Source organism: Dasypus novemcinctus, chromosome 26 (genome assembly GCF_030445035.2).
Source record: "Dasypus novemcinctus isolate mDasNov1 chromosome 26, mDasNov1.1.hap2, whole genome shotgun sequence".
NCBI lineage: Eukaryota > Metazoa > Chordata > Mammalia > Cingulata > Dasypodidae > Dasypus > Dasypus novemcinctus.
The window spans coordinates 50083726-50097145 of record NC_080698.1 but is presented as its reverse complement, the minus strand read 5'-3'; the positions used below and the strand labels follow the sequence as shown (position 1 = coordinate 50097145).

The following is a 13420-nucleotide window of genomic DNA, read 5'->3' as shown; positions in this document are numbered from 1 at the left end:
CGTAAGTGTTTGCTACTTTGACCCGTTGCTTGAATTTGCAGACACTCTGGTTTGTATAATACTTCTTTTTGAAATGTACATATCAGATACTTATCCAGGTGGCACCAAAATATCTTTGTTAAGGACTTAGCATCAGAAGAAAGGAATCTTCTTTACACAGAAAACCATCTGGATCCTGCTTTCCTATGAGCTTTAACTGGGGTCTGCAGTTCCAGGTACATGAAAGTGCGAGCTACGGCAGATTGTCTATTTGCGTGTGAAACCTGCAGTCCCAGGATGGTTCAGGCTGGGGAGGTTTGGCTCTTGCTGCCTGTCTTGTCAGATTCCTGGTCTCCCTTTTCTTTCACTTGTTAATTCCTCAGAAGTGTCACATCAATGCTTTGTGGAACAAGGCTTTTTTTTTTTTTAACTTTTTAAGAAATTTTTGTTTATTATATCACCATCTGGAGGTATCAAAGTATATGAGGCTTTCTAAGTTTCTCTTTGCTCTCCATGAAGGTGCATGACCAAGTGACTTTTGAGTGAGGAACCTGGGGCACACGCCATGCAGACCCTTCCCTGTTGTCACAGCTAGGACACGTTTGGGAAACAGAAAACCTCCCCTGGAATGCCTCGAGCCGTTGAGTCCTGGCAGGTTGGCGGCAGCCTCGGCTTCAGGTTTGGTTCGCTTCGGCGTGTGGACGGAATCAGCAGGGATCCCGTCTCCTCCCACCTCTCTGCTCTCTGCCATTTGTGGAGTTGGCCTCGTCTGAGCCTGGCTCCCCTCGCCACTATTAGACTGCTGCCAACAACGTCAGGGGCTATGCGCCTCCTCCTCCACATCCAAGGAGCCAGAACGAGGGTTCCTTTCAGAAGCCCCCTTAGGGAAGCAGGAAAATGTCCAACAGCCCCCACGAGCCTTTCTCTGATTTCATAGGCGATATTTGGGTCACATACCCACCCTGGGCCACTTACCCTACCCCAGCTTCTTCTCAGGCTCACTGGCTGCAAGGGAAGGTGTGGATGCCGAGCAGGAATTAAGGGGGAAGGGCTCCTGGGGAGGCACCTACCTTGTCCGCCTCACCCCTCACCGCAGTCTATTCAGTCAAACCTCAGGATTTGTCTTTTTTCCTTTCAAATTGTCTCTGTTCACCTCACACCCCACATTTCTACTACCTTGAGCCCTAGTATAGACTCTCAGCGAATCTTGTAAATTGGAACAGTATCTGTCTACTTATTCTTTCTACCTTTAGATTCAGCTCATTCCAATCCAAAATAGAAGCCTCATGGTATCGTGAAAAGCACAAGCTTAGGATATGATTTAGTTTCCCAGCTGCTAAAACAAATACCATACAATGTGTTGGCTTAACAACAGCAGTTTATCAGCTCTTCACTTCAGAGGCTAAAAGGCTTGCTTCTTCCAGTGGTTGGTAGGTATCTCAGGCTGGCCAGCAATCTTTGGGGTTCCTTGGCTTTTCCATCACATGTATAATCTCTTTTCCCATCTGCAATGCCCTTCCCTATGGGAAGATTAATTTTCCTGCCCCACTGACATCAAGTTTGGCCTTAGGACTTGTTTTGACCAGTGAAGTGAGAATGGGAATGACGTGTAATGTCTGAACAGAAACTTTTTTAAAGAGTCAGCCTGGGGTGTATCGCTTTACCTCTGCCGCAGGACTAGCAGTGTTCCAGACAGAGGCTCCTCCATCAGCCTAGTCCTGGAGTGAAGACTAAATGGAGCAGACCCACATGTGTCCCATCAAGGACACTTAGCTTGATTGAGAAATAAACATTTGCTGTTGTAGCCTCTGAGATTTTGGAACCACTTGTTAATATAGCATAAAGCCTATCCTAACTGATAAATTAGGAAAGATCGGATTCAGTTGAGATGGTCAAAAGAGGTTTTATACAGTCAAATTGATTTTCAAAAAGGCAATTAAATGGGGACTGAATAGTCTTTTTAACAAATGGTGCTAAGACAACTCGATATCCACTTTTAAAAATGAAGTTGGGCTCCTACCTCATATCACATACAAAAAATTAACTTGAAATGCATCAAAGATCTAAATGTAAAAGCTAAAGCCAGAAAACTCTTAAAAAAAAAGAATAAAGGAGTAAATCTTCATGATGTTGGATTAGGCAGTGGTTTCAGACATGACACCAACACCACAAGCAACAAAAAGAAAAAATAGATGAACTGGACATCGTCAAAATTTAAAACTTTTGTTCTGCAAAAACACCATCAAAGTGAAAAGACAACATACAGAATGGAAGGAATATTTGCAAATCCTATATCTGATTAGGGTCTAGTATCCAGAATATATAAAGAACTCTTATAACTTAATTATCAATAGGCAACCAAGAAAAAAAATTTTTTGAGGTACTAGGGGCCAGAGATTGAACCCAGGACCTCTTATGTGGGAAGCCAGCGTTCAACTCCCCTGAGATAGTTTTTACATTTGTTTTGCTTGTTGTTTGTTTCTCTTGTCCTTAGGAAGCTCTGGGATCTGAACCCAAGACCTCCCATACGGAAAGCAGACCCTCAACTGAAGGGGGGCAGGGAAGGGGAGAGAAATAATTTTTTTTTTAAAGATTTATTTTTTATTTATTTCTCTCCCCTTCCCCCCAGTTGTCTGCTCTCTCTGTCCATTCGCTGTGTGTTCTTTTGTGACCGCTTCCATCCTTATCAGTGGCACCGGGAATCTGTGTTTCTTTTTGTTGCATCATCTTGCTGAGTCAGCTCTCCATGTATGCGGCGCCATTCCTGGGCAGGCTGCACTTTCTTTCGCACTGGGCGGCTCTCCTTAAGGGGCGCACTCCTTGCGCGTGGGGCTCCCCTATGCAGGGGACATTCCTGCGTGGCCCGGCACTCCTTGCGTGCATCAGCACTGGGCATGGGCCAGCTCCACACGGGTCAAGGAGGCCCGGGGTTTGAACCGCAGACCTCCCATGTGGTAGGCAGATGCCTATCCATTCCCTACATTTAAAAATTTTTTTTAAAAAAACCACAATGAGGGAGTCTGGGGGAGTCCAGGGGCATGGCAGTTAGTGGCTGCTCTGGCAGGGCTGGGTGCCAGGATCCTGAGCCCCAGACCCTGCCTTTGCCCACCCTGGTGCAGGCAGGACCATTGGGGCTGCCCTGCGGAGCCCCCTTCTATGCTCAGAGTCCCTTCCACACCCGTTCTGTTTCCAAGTCCCAGAAGTTTTCCTCCAACCAGATTCTGAGATTGAGACTGAGAACTCCTCAGTCAAGAAAATTCTCAAGGAGGTTGAGACTGAGAACTCCATGTCAAGAAAATTCTCAAGGAGGTAATCAGCAAGCACCCAAGTTACAGAAGGTTTGGAAATATAACAGTAAACTAGAAGGATATGTGGGGAATTCTGTTGGGCAGAGTTTGAAGATAGATGCTCCCCCCCCCCATCCCCAATGTAAAAGAAGCTGTCGTGTAGGAAAAGATCTCCGGAGAAAGAATCCAGGAGTGTGATAAACTTGATAGAAAAAATTTTTTTAAAAATTTTTTCTATTTATTTCTCTTCCCCTCCCCGCCATTATCTGCTCTCTGTGTCCATTTGCTATGTGCTCTGTGTCCGCTTGTATTGTCAGGTGGCACTGTCAAACTGCATCTCTTTTTTGTTGTGTCATCTTGCTGCATCAGCTCTCTGTATGAGGCACCACTCCTGGGCATGCTGCACTTTTTTTCACGCGGGGCGGGTCTCCTTGCAGGGTGCACTTCTTGCACATGGGGCTACCTTATGCAGGGGCACCCATGCATGGCACAGCACTCCTTACATGCAGCAGCACTGCATGTGGGCCACCTCACCACATGGGTCAGGAGGCCCTGGGTATCGAACCATGGACCCTCCATATGGTAGGCAGATGCTCTAGCAGTTGAGCCATATCTGCTTCCCAATTTGATAGAAATTTGAATCTAAACCAAACTGTTGCTAGACCTCAAAGAAATAAAACGGAAGAGAGTCTTTAAATGTGATACTGTAGCAAAATCTTCAAATATAATTCAGACCTAAGTAAACATCAGAAAATTCATATCGGGGGAAAAAGCCTTATGAATGTGGTCAGTGTGGGCAAGCTTTTACTCACAGCTCGTCTCATTCTGCCCCATCAAGTTCACACTGGAAATAAACCATTCAAATGTAATGAATGTGGGAAAACTTTTGGGCTCAATTTCCACCTCCTTCATCAAAGAATTCATACTGGAGAAAAACCTTTTTGGTGTAGTGAATGTGGGAAGGCTTTCAGTTGAAGTTCAACTCTTATTTAACATTGTTTAATTCACACAGGAGAGAAATCTTACAAATATAATGAATGTAGAAAAACATTCAGCCAGAGCCCTCAGTTAACACAACATCAAAGAATTTATACTGGAGAGAGACCCCATGAATGTACTCAATGTGGGAAAGCCTTTAGTCAAAGTTCAAGCCTTATCCAGCATCAGAGAATTCATACTGGAGAGAAACCCCATAAATGTAATGAGTGTGGGAAGGCCTTCAGTCAAAGCTCAAGTCTCTTTCTCCGTCATAGGATTCATACTGGAGAGAAACTGTAGTAGATAATGAATGTGACAGAGCTTTTCGCTTTAACTCTCACCTTACTGAATACCTAAGGAGTCACACTGGAAAAAATGTCCATGTAAGGAGTGCAGCAAAACCTTTAGTCAGAGTTCAACTCTTGTTCAGCATGGAAGAGTTCATACTCGAGGAAACCCTATCAGTGCATTGAGTGGGAAGCCTTCAGTCAGAGTTCACAACTCTCCCTATACCAGGGAGTTAACACTGCTGAGAAACCCTGTGAATGTGGTGATTTGGGAAAGCCTATAGCCAGAGGACAACCCTCACTCAGCATCAGAGAATTCACACTGAAGAGAATCCTCGGGACGGCAAAAAAAAAGGTGACCCGCCTTTGTTCATAACTCCAGGCTTATGCTCCATAGACACATTCACACTGGAGAAAAATGCCATGTGTGTGATGAACATGGCATAGCTTTCAGTTACCGCACAAACCTTGTTCTGTATTGTACAATTCACAATGGCGAGAAATCCTTTAGATGTCATGAATGTGGAAAAACTTTCAGGCCTACCTCAAAACTCAGTGAAAATCAGAAATTCTTGCTGAGGAGAAATGTCATGAAAAACTTTCATCTGGGGTTCAACCCTTACTCAGCCTCAGGTAACACCAGTGAAAAATCTTATCCTTGTTCTGTATGTGGGAAAGCCTCCAGCTATAGCTCACAACTCATACTAATCAGCAAACCTCTCTTATAGAGAAACCCCCTTCAAATGATGAATCTGAAAGGTACTTTATTCATTATCAAAAAGATTTTCCAAGAAAGACATTTTTAATGGGATGACTGTGGGAAAGGATTCAGCCATTGCTTTTTATTATTGTATAGGTAATTGATGGCATAATGGCTGGTAAATAAGAAAAGTCTAGATACTACTAGAAAAGCAAAGCAAGCAGCCTGGATTACTAATTTGACATTTGAAAGTAAAAGTGAGATGGGAAGCAGATTTGGCCCAACAGATAGGGCGTCTACCTACCACATGGGAGGTCCAAGGTTCAAACCCAGGGCCTCCTTGACCCATGTGGAGCTGGCCCACACACAGTGCTGCCACGTGCAATAAGTGCCGTGCCATGCAGAGGTGTCCCCCTCGTAGGGGAGCCCCACACGCAAGGAGTGCACCCAGTAAGGAGAGCCTCCCAGTGCAAAAACGTGCACCCTGCCCAGGAATGGCGCCACGTACACCGAGAGCTGACGCGGCAAGATGACGCAACAAAACTAGGCAGATTCTGGGTGCTGCTAACAAGAATACAGGTGGACACAGAATAACACACAGCAAATGGACACAGAGAGCAAACAACTGGGGGGAGGGCAGGGAAGGGGAGAGAAATAAATCTTAAAAAAAAAGTAAAAGTGAGAAAATTCATTCTGGAAAATAAGGTTGTTTCTGCTGAGGTTATTGTTGCATTCAGAAGGTAACAGTGTGACACCATATTTAGATGTTCATGATGAGCAAGTAGGGTGGATGGAAATTCAGCTTCTCGGGTACTATGCCTACCCTGCCTGATATATTTCCAGTCTCACCTTTTCTCTTATAGCTAAGGCTAGACCTGTTTCTGAAATTATCTGGTCTGGTTGCAGTCCTACACAAGGCAGTCATTCCTGCCTCCAGGTATGATGCAGAGAACTTTGGCCCATTGGGCAGGGTCTATCCCATCAAGGTGGTCTGTCCCGTCTCCCTCACCAATCCAGAGAGTAACTGCATGTAGGAATCCCTTTCTTGGAGCCCCAGTGTTTTTCATTCGTAAATGTAAAGTTGTTTGTTTAGGTCTAAAGAACCCTACAGCTTAGCAGAGGAGGCTCAGGGGACAAGGCAGAGAGATAGCAAGTAACTCTACTTCTGAAAATTATAGACGCCCGTAAGATTTATTTAAGGTTTATTGAGCTATAATTTATACACAATAAAATTTTCTCTTTTTAGTGTTCAGTATTGAGGTGGGTTTTTTTTTATCTTTTTTTAAAATTTAGTACTGAGTTTTGACACACAAGTCATGTAGCCACCTCCACAATCAAGATATAGAATATTTTCATATCAACCCAGCATTCCCTAGTACTCCCTGTACTCAGTTCCACCCAAGCCCTTGGAAACTACTCGTTTGTTTTTGTCCATTCTGTTTACCATTTCCAGAATGTCGCGTATATGCAATCATATAGTGCATAGACTTTTAAATATATATATATTTATTCTCTTTTTTTAAAAAGATACATAGGTCACACAAAATGTTACATTAAAAAATATAAGAGGGAAGTGGACTTGGCCCAATGGTTAGGGCATCCGTCTACCACATGGGAGGTCCGCGGTTCAAACCCCGGGTCTCCTTGACCCGTGTGGAGCTGGTGCATGCGCAGTGCTGATGCGCGCAAGGAGTGCCGTGCCACGCAGAAGTGTCCCCCACGTAGGGGAGCCCCACGCGCAAGGAGTGCACCCCGTAAGGAGAGCCGCCCAGCGCAAAAGAAAGTGCAGCCTGCCCAAGAATGGCGCCACAAACAGGGAAAGCTGACACAACAAGATGACGCAACAAAAAGAAACGCAGATTCCCAGTGCCGCTGATAAGGATAGAAGCAGTCACAGAGGAACTCACAGCGAATGGACACAGAGAACAGACAATGCGGGGGGGTTAAAAAATAATAAAATAATTTAAAAAATATATATATGAGGTTCCCATATACCCCACTCCCCACACCCCCCACTCCTCCCACATCAACAATTTCTTTCATTAGTGTGGTACCTTCATTGCATTTGATGAGTACATTTTGGAGTCCTACTCCCCAGCATGGATTATAGTTCACATTGTAGTTTACACTCTCCCGGTCAATTCAGTGGGTTATGACAGGATATGTAATGTACTGCATCTGTCCCTGCAATATCATTGAGGAAAACTCCAAGTCCCAAAAATGCCCCCACATAACACCTCTTTTTCCCTCTCCCTGCCTTCAGCAACTCCCTTGCCACTGTCTCCTCATCAGTGATATAATTTCTTCCATTGCTAGAGTCAAAATAATTTTATAGTAGAGTACCAGTAAGTCCACTCTAATACATATTTTATTCCTACATCCTGAGGACCCTGGGATGGCAGTGCCCACTCCACCTCTAAATCAGGAGCTTAGATCCCATATGGCTGATGGATGGAATTCTCGTGCTTGCAGTTGTACACTTTCTCAGTTCCTTGGTGTGGTAGTTGACTATCCTCACCTCTTTGTTAGCTGACCTGGGTAAGTCCAACAAACTGGAGAGTAGGTGTTGCAACTCTGCTGAGACTCAGAGTCCAGCTGGCATGGACAGTCCAGTAATTCAAGTCTCCTGAGTATATACCAACCCCAGTGCCAACCACAGGTTCAGTAAAAGTGACAGAAGAGGCATGTGTAAAGAAGCCACATCTGAGTCCAACTCCATCACACTCAGGAGCACAAATTCCAAAGTAGGGCCCACTGGCAAGGCACTGAACTCCAGAGCCATCTGCCATAATCATAGAACCTGGGTGTCACCATAACCCTCAGGAGCACCACTACCTGGGGTTGTATCTACTTTGGTTGTCTCTGAGATCCTGCTGAGACATGCATAAGCACGACCTCTCTGATGACCTTCTGACTCATTCTGAAGTCTCTTAGCCATACAAACTCATTTGTCTTTACCATTTCCCCCTTTTAGTCAAGGTCTTTTTCTGGTTGCATCACCAGCCAGTGATTGGTAGTAATCCCTCAGCGCCAAGGAAGCTCATCCCCAGGAGTCATGTCCCACACTGGGGGGAAGGTAATGGATCTATATGCTGAGTTTGGCTTAGAGAGTGGCCACATTTGAGCAACATGGAGGCTCTCAGGAGGTAACTCTTAGGTACCCTGTAGCTCTAGGCTTGGTTGAAATTTCAAGCACACAGGCTCATAAGCATAGTCATCAGTATCAAAGACCCATCACTGGATCATCCTTCTTCATTGGTCTTTGCCCTTGCACATGGGGGATTGTTGCTGTCCCATTGGGGAATGCATTACAGCTCCCCAGGATGGGAACTCAGCACTCCCTCAGTTGTCGTGTGAAACTCTACCCATTATGTCAATACCCAACGAACATCCGAACATACCTATATATCCTATATGTATGCCCTTGAGAATTCGCTCCCACCCATACATCCGCCATCAATGATGCCCACACCAATGCTTTTCCCTTGCCATAGTTGATCTTCTGTGATCCAAAATGTCTTAAAAAATGAAGCCTTATATATTGCCAAATTCAATTAATAGGAAAAAGTGCATAGACTTTTCAATCTGGCTTTTTTTCACTTAATGTAATGCATTAGAAATTCATTATGTTGCTGCATTTATCAATAGTCCATCCCTTTTTATTGCTGAGTAGTAGTCCATTATGTGAATGGACCAAGTTTATTTACCCAATGAAGGACATTTGGATTGTTTCATTTTAGGGCAAGTAGGAATAAAGCTGCAATAAACACTTAACACAATGAGATTCCACAGCACATTCACTAGAGGGCTATAATGAAAAAGACATAATAACCTTTGGCACCAGAACACAGGTGTCATGAAAACCATTGCTATATCTAAAGCCAAAATGAGAAAGGAAAAGACTTACCAACATTCTTGTCATTGGACACAGATTCAGGCAGGCCCATCACTACAAACCACCTGATCTACAAATATGGTGGAAGAAACAAAGAATCATCAAAAAATTTGATAAGGAGGCTGCTGAGATGGGAAAGCTATCCTTTAAGTATGCCTGGGTCTTGGATAAACTGAAAGCCGAGTGTGAGTGTGGTATCACCATTCATGTCTCCTGTGGGTATTTGAGACCAGCAAGTACTATGTGACCATCATTGATGCCCCAGGACACAGAGACTTTATTAAAAACATGATTACAGGCACATCTCAGGCTGACCGTGCTGTCCTAATTGTCATGCTGGTGTTGCTGAGGTTGAAGCTGGCATCTCCAAGAATGGGCAGACCCGTGAGCATGCCCTTCTGGCTTACACACTGGGTGTGAAACCTCTAATTATTGGTGTTAACAAAATGGATTCCACTGAGCCACTTTATAACCAGAAGAGATATGAGGAAATCATTAAGGAAGTCAGCATCTACACTAAGAAAATTGGCTACAACCCTGACAGTAGCATTTGTGCCCATTTTTTGGTTTGAATGGTAACAACATCCTGGAGCCAGTGCTAACATGCCTTGGTTCAAGGAATGGAAAGTCACCCATAGGGACAGCAATGCCAGTGGAACTATGCTGCTTATAGCTTATAGCTCACCTACTTGCCCAACAGACAAACCCCTTTGTCAGTCTCTTAGGATGTCTACAAAATTGGTGGTGTTGGTACTGTCCCTGTGGGCCAAATGGAGACTGGTGTTCTCATACTGTGCATGGTGGTCACCTTCGTTCCAATCAGTGTTACAACTGAAGTAAAGTCTGTTGAAATGCATCATGAAGCTTTGAATGAAGCTGTTCCTGGGGACAATGTGGGCCTCAATGTCAAGAACGTTTCTGTAAAAGATATTCATCAAGGCAGTGTGGCTGGTGACAGCAAAAATAACCCATCAGTGAAACAGCTGGCTTTACTGCTCCTGTGATTATGCTGAGCCATCCCAGGCTGAATCAATGCTGTGTATGCATCTGTGCTGGTTTGTCACACAGTTCACATTGCTTGCAAGTTTGCTGAGCTGAAGGGGAAGATTGATCACCGTTCTGGTAAGAGGCTGGAAGATAACCCCAAATTCCTGAAATCTGGTGATGCTGCCATTGTTGACATGGTTCCTTACAAACCCATGTGTGTTGAGAGCTTCTCTGACTACCCTCCGCTGAGGAGTTTTGCTGTTTGTGATGTGTGACAGACAGTTGCTGCGGGGTCATCAAGGCAGTGGACAAGAAGGCTCCTGGAGCTGGCAAGGTCACCCAGTCTGCCCAGAAAGCTCAGAAGGCTGAATGAACCTTATCCACAATACCTGCCACCCCAGTCTTAATCAGTGGTGGAAGAACTGTCTCAGAACTGTTCGTCTTAATTGGCCATTTAAGTTTAATATTAAGTAAAAGACTGGTTAATGATAATGATACATTGGAAAACCTTCAGAAGATAAGAAATGTTTTATGGACCTTTTTTTTTTTTGCATGGCAGTTTTAAAATTATTAGTTTTTTAAATCAGTATTTTTCAAATGGAAACAACTTGATGAAAAATCTGTCATAGAATTTTGAGATCCATTAAAACAAAGTTTAATGAGGAAAAAAAGGACATAATAACCTGGTGACATTAGACATCCCCTGAAAAAACCTCCCTAGAGATTTCAGCAAATAAGAGGACAATATCCACTTGTTCGGAACTCTGGAGGATGGTAGAGAGTGGAGGGCTCCACAAACACTGAATGGAAGATAAAGATATCAGGTAGGAAACTTCTGCCCTGGACTTGCTGGTCCACCCCTTCTCCCTCACTTGGTCCCGTGCAGATTGGGGAGTTACTCAGAGTCAGCGGCTCAGATATCTCCTACCTCCCACTGGGGACTGCAAAGATAGAACCCCATACATATCCATGCACAGGGACCCAAATCCACAGAAGTTCCACAGGGAGGAACACATATTGCCTACACAAGGGCTCCCAGGAGGAAAGAGAAGACAGACAAACACCACTGTAAAACTGCAGCTGGAAAGTACTGTGCTCACTCAATCCAGTTTCTGGACCACCTAAATGCTAAATGGACTTCTCTGGAGTGACCCCTTTTTCTGGATCCTATCTGGCTCTGCAGGGCAAGATAACCTAATGTGGAAGGAACAGAAAAGGGGGGTGGGGCTAAACTGTAAGAGAAGAGAGTCACAGAAATGAAAAGATTAAGGAAAACAGGGCCCTGGGTGAGGCAGAAAATTTATACATATCATAGGAGGTGGGGAGAAAATTTTGCACAAAAGCAAACAATATATCATGATTCTGGAGAAGAAATGGAGGAAAGAAAATTTTCTCTTGAATGTTAAACAATTACACAAAAAGTGGAATTTTAAAAATTGTTCCACATATCCAAAGCAAGAATCAGATGAAGACGAGCTTAGAAAAATTGGATCAGCTAAACACAGACTATTCTAAAGGACTAGATTAAGTTGGACCAAGTGTTAAAGAAGAGCCTTAACACAAAGCCAATCAACAATAAAACCCTAGGCAAGAAAAAGAAACTGACCTTCAGAGTTAACTCTTTGAAATAATCAGATGCCCATACATCAGCAAAAAATTAATAACCATACTAAAACAGAAAGATATGGCTCTATCAGGGGAACAAACTAAACCTTAAGATAAGACAGAATTTGGAACAAGTAAAGAAGTTCAAGCAAATCTCCTAAATTCAAGGAGGTGAAGGAAAATATGCATAAAGAGATAAAGGATATTAAGACAGTGTGTGAGCATAAAGTAGAATTTAATAGTATAAAAAGAAACATAACAAATTATGGGAATGAAAAGCACAATAATGAAGATTAAAAATACACTAGAGAGGGAAGTGGATGTGGCTCAAGTGATTGGGTTCCTATCTACCTAATGGGAGGTCCATGGTTCAGTTCCTGGTGCCTCCTAAAGAGGACAGCAAGTTGGCATGACAGGCAGGTGCAGCAAGCTGACACACCAAGACAAGGCAACAAGAGACAAGAGGAAAAACATAATGAGAGACACAACAAAGCAGTGAGCAGAGGTTCATGGTGACTCCTAAAAGAGGATTAGCAGGATGGCGAGCTGACATGACAAGATGATGCAATAAGAGACACAAGAGGAAACACATAACAAAAGACACAACAGGGCAGGGAATGGAGGTGGCTTAAATGATTAGGCACCTCTCTCCCACTTAGGAGGTCCTGGGTTCAGTTCCTGGTGCCTTCTAAAGAAACAAAGAAGATGAACAGACACAACAAGTGCAAACAATGAGGGGGCAAGGAGGGATAAATAAATAAATCTTTTAAAAAATATACACTAGAGGTAGCAGATGTGGCTCAAGTGGTTGAGCTCCTGCCTTCCACATGGGAGGTCCTGGATTTGGTTCCCAGTGCCTCCTGATAAAACAACAAACAAAACACACACACACACAAACAAATCAGGGAAGCCAGTGTGGCTCACTGTTGAGCACCAGCTTGCTACATACAAGGTCCTGAATTCAATCTCTAGGCCCCACTACCTAAAAAAAACCCCGAAAACATTAGAGGCATACAGTAGCAGATTTCACCAGCCAGAAGAAAGAATCAGCTAACTAGAAGACAGGACAATCAAAATGATACCATCAAAAGAACAGATGGAGAAAAGAATAGAAAAATAAGCAGTATCTCAGGAATTTGAGTGACAGTACAAAGTGCACAAAATTAAGTATCATGGGTGTCACAGAAGAAGAGAAGGGAAAGGAGGCAGAAAGAATGCTTTAGGAAATAATGGCTGAAAATTTACCAACTCTTATGAAATAGATAAATATACATGTCCAAGAAGCATAATGTACTCAAACAGAATAAATCCTAATCGACCTACTCCAAGACACATACTAATCAGAATGTCAAATGCCAAAGATAAAGAGAGAATTCTGAAAGCAGCAAGAGAAAAGTGATTTGCCATACACAAGGGGTCTTTAGTAAGTAAGACTCACGTGCAGTTCCACATCAAAAACCACAGAGGTGAGAAGGCAATGGGTGGTCTGATATATTTAAGTTACTGAAAGAGAAAATCTGCCAGCCAAAAATTCTTTATCCAGGAAACCTGGCCTTCAAAAATGAGGGGGAGTTTAAAATACAGATAAATAGAAACTGCGAAAGTTTGTTACAAGACACCTGCCCTACAAGAATTACTAAAGGGAGTAATGCAGGTTGAAAGAAGATGACGAGAGTGGCTTGGACTAGTGTGAAGAAATGAC

The 13420-nt window shown here is 43.5% G+C and overlaps 1 pseudogene; it reads left to right on the top strand.

Annotated features, from left to right (window-relative positions):
- The first annotated feature begins 3832 nt into the window (after window positions 1-3832).
- Window positions 3833-10486, top strand: LOC101418053 (elongation factor 1-alpha 1 pseudogene; annotated as a pseudogene).
- Window positions 10487-13420: the final 2934 nt, after the last annotated feature.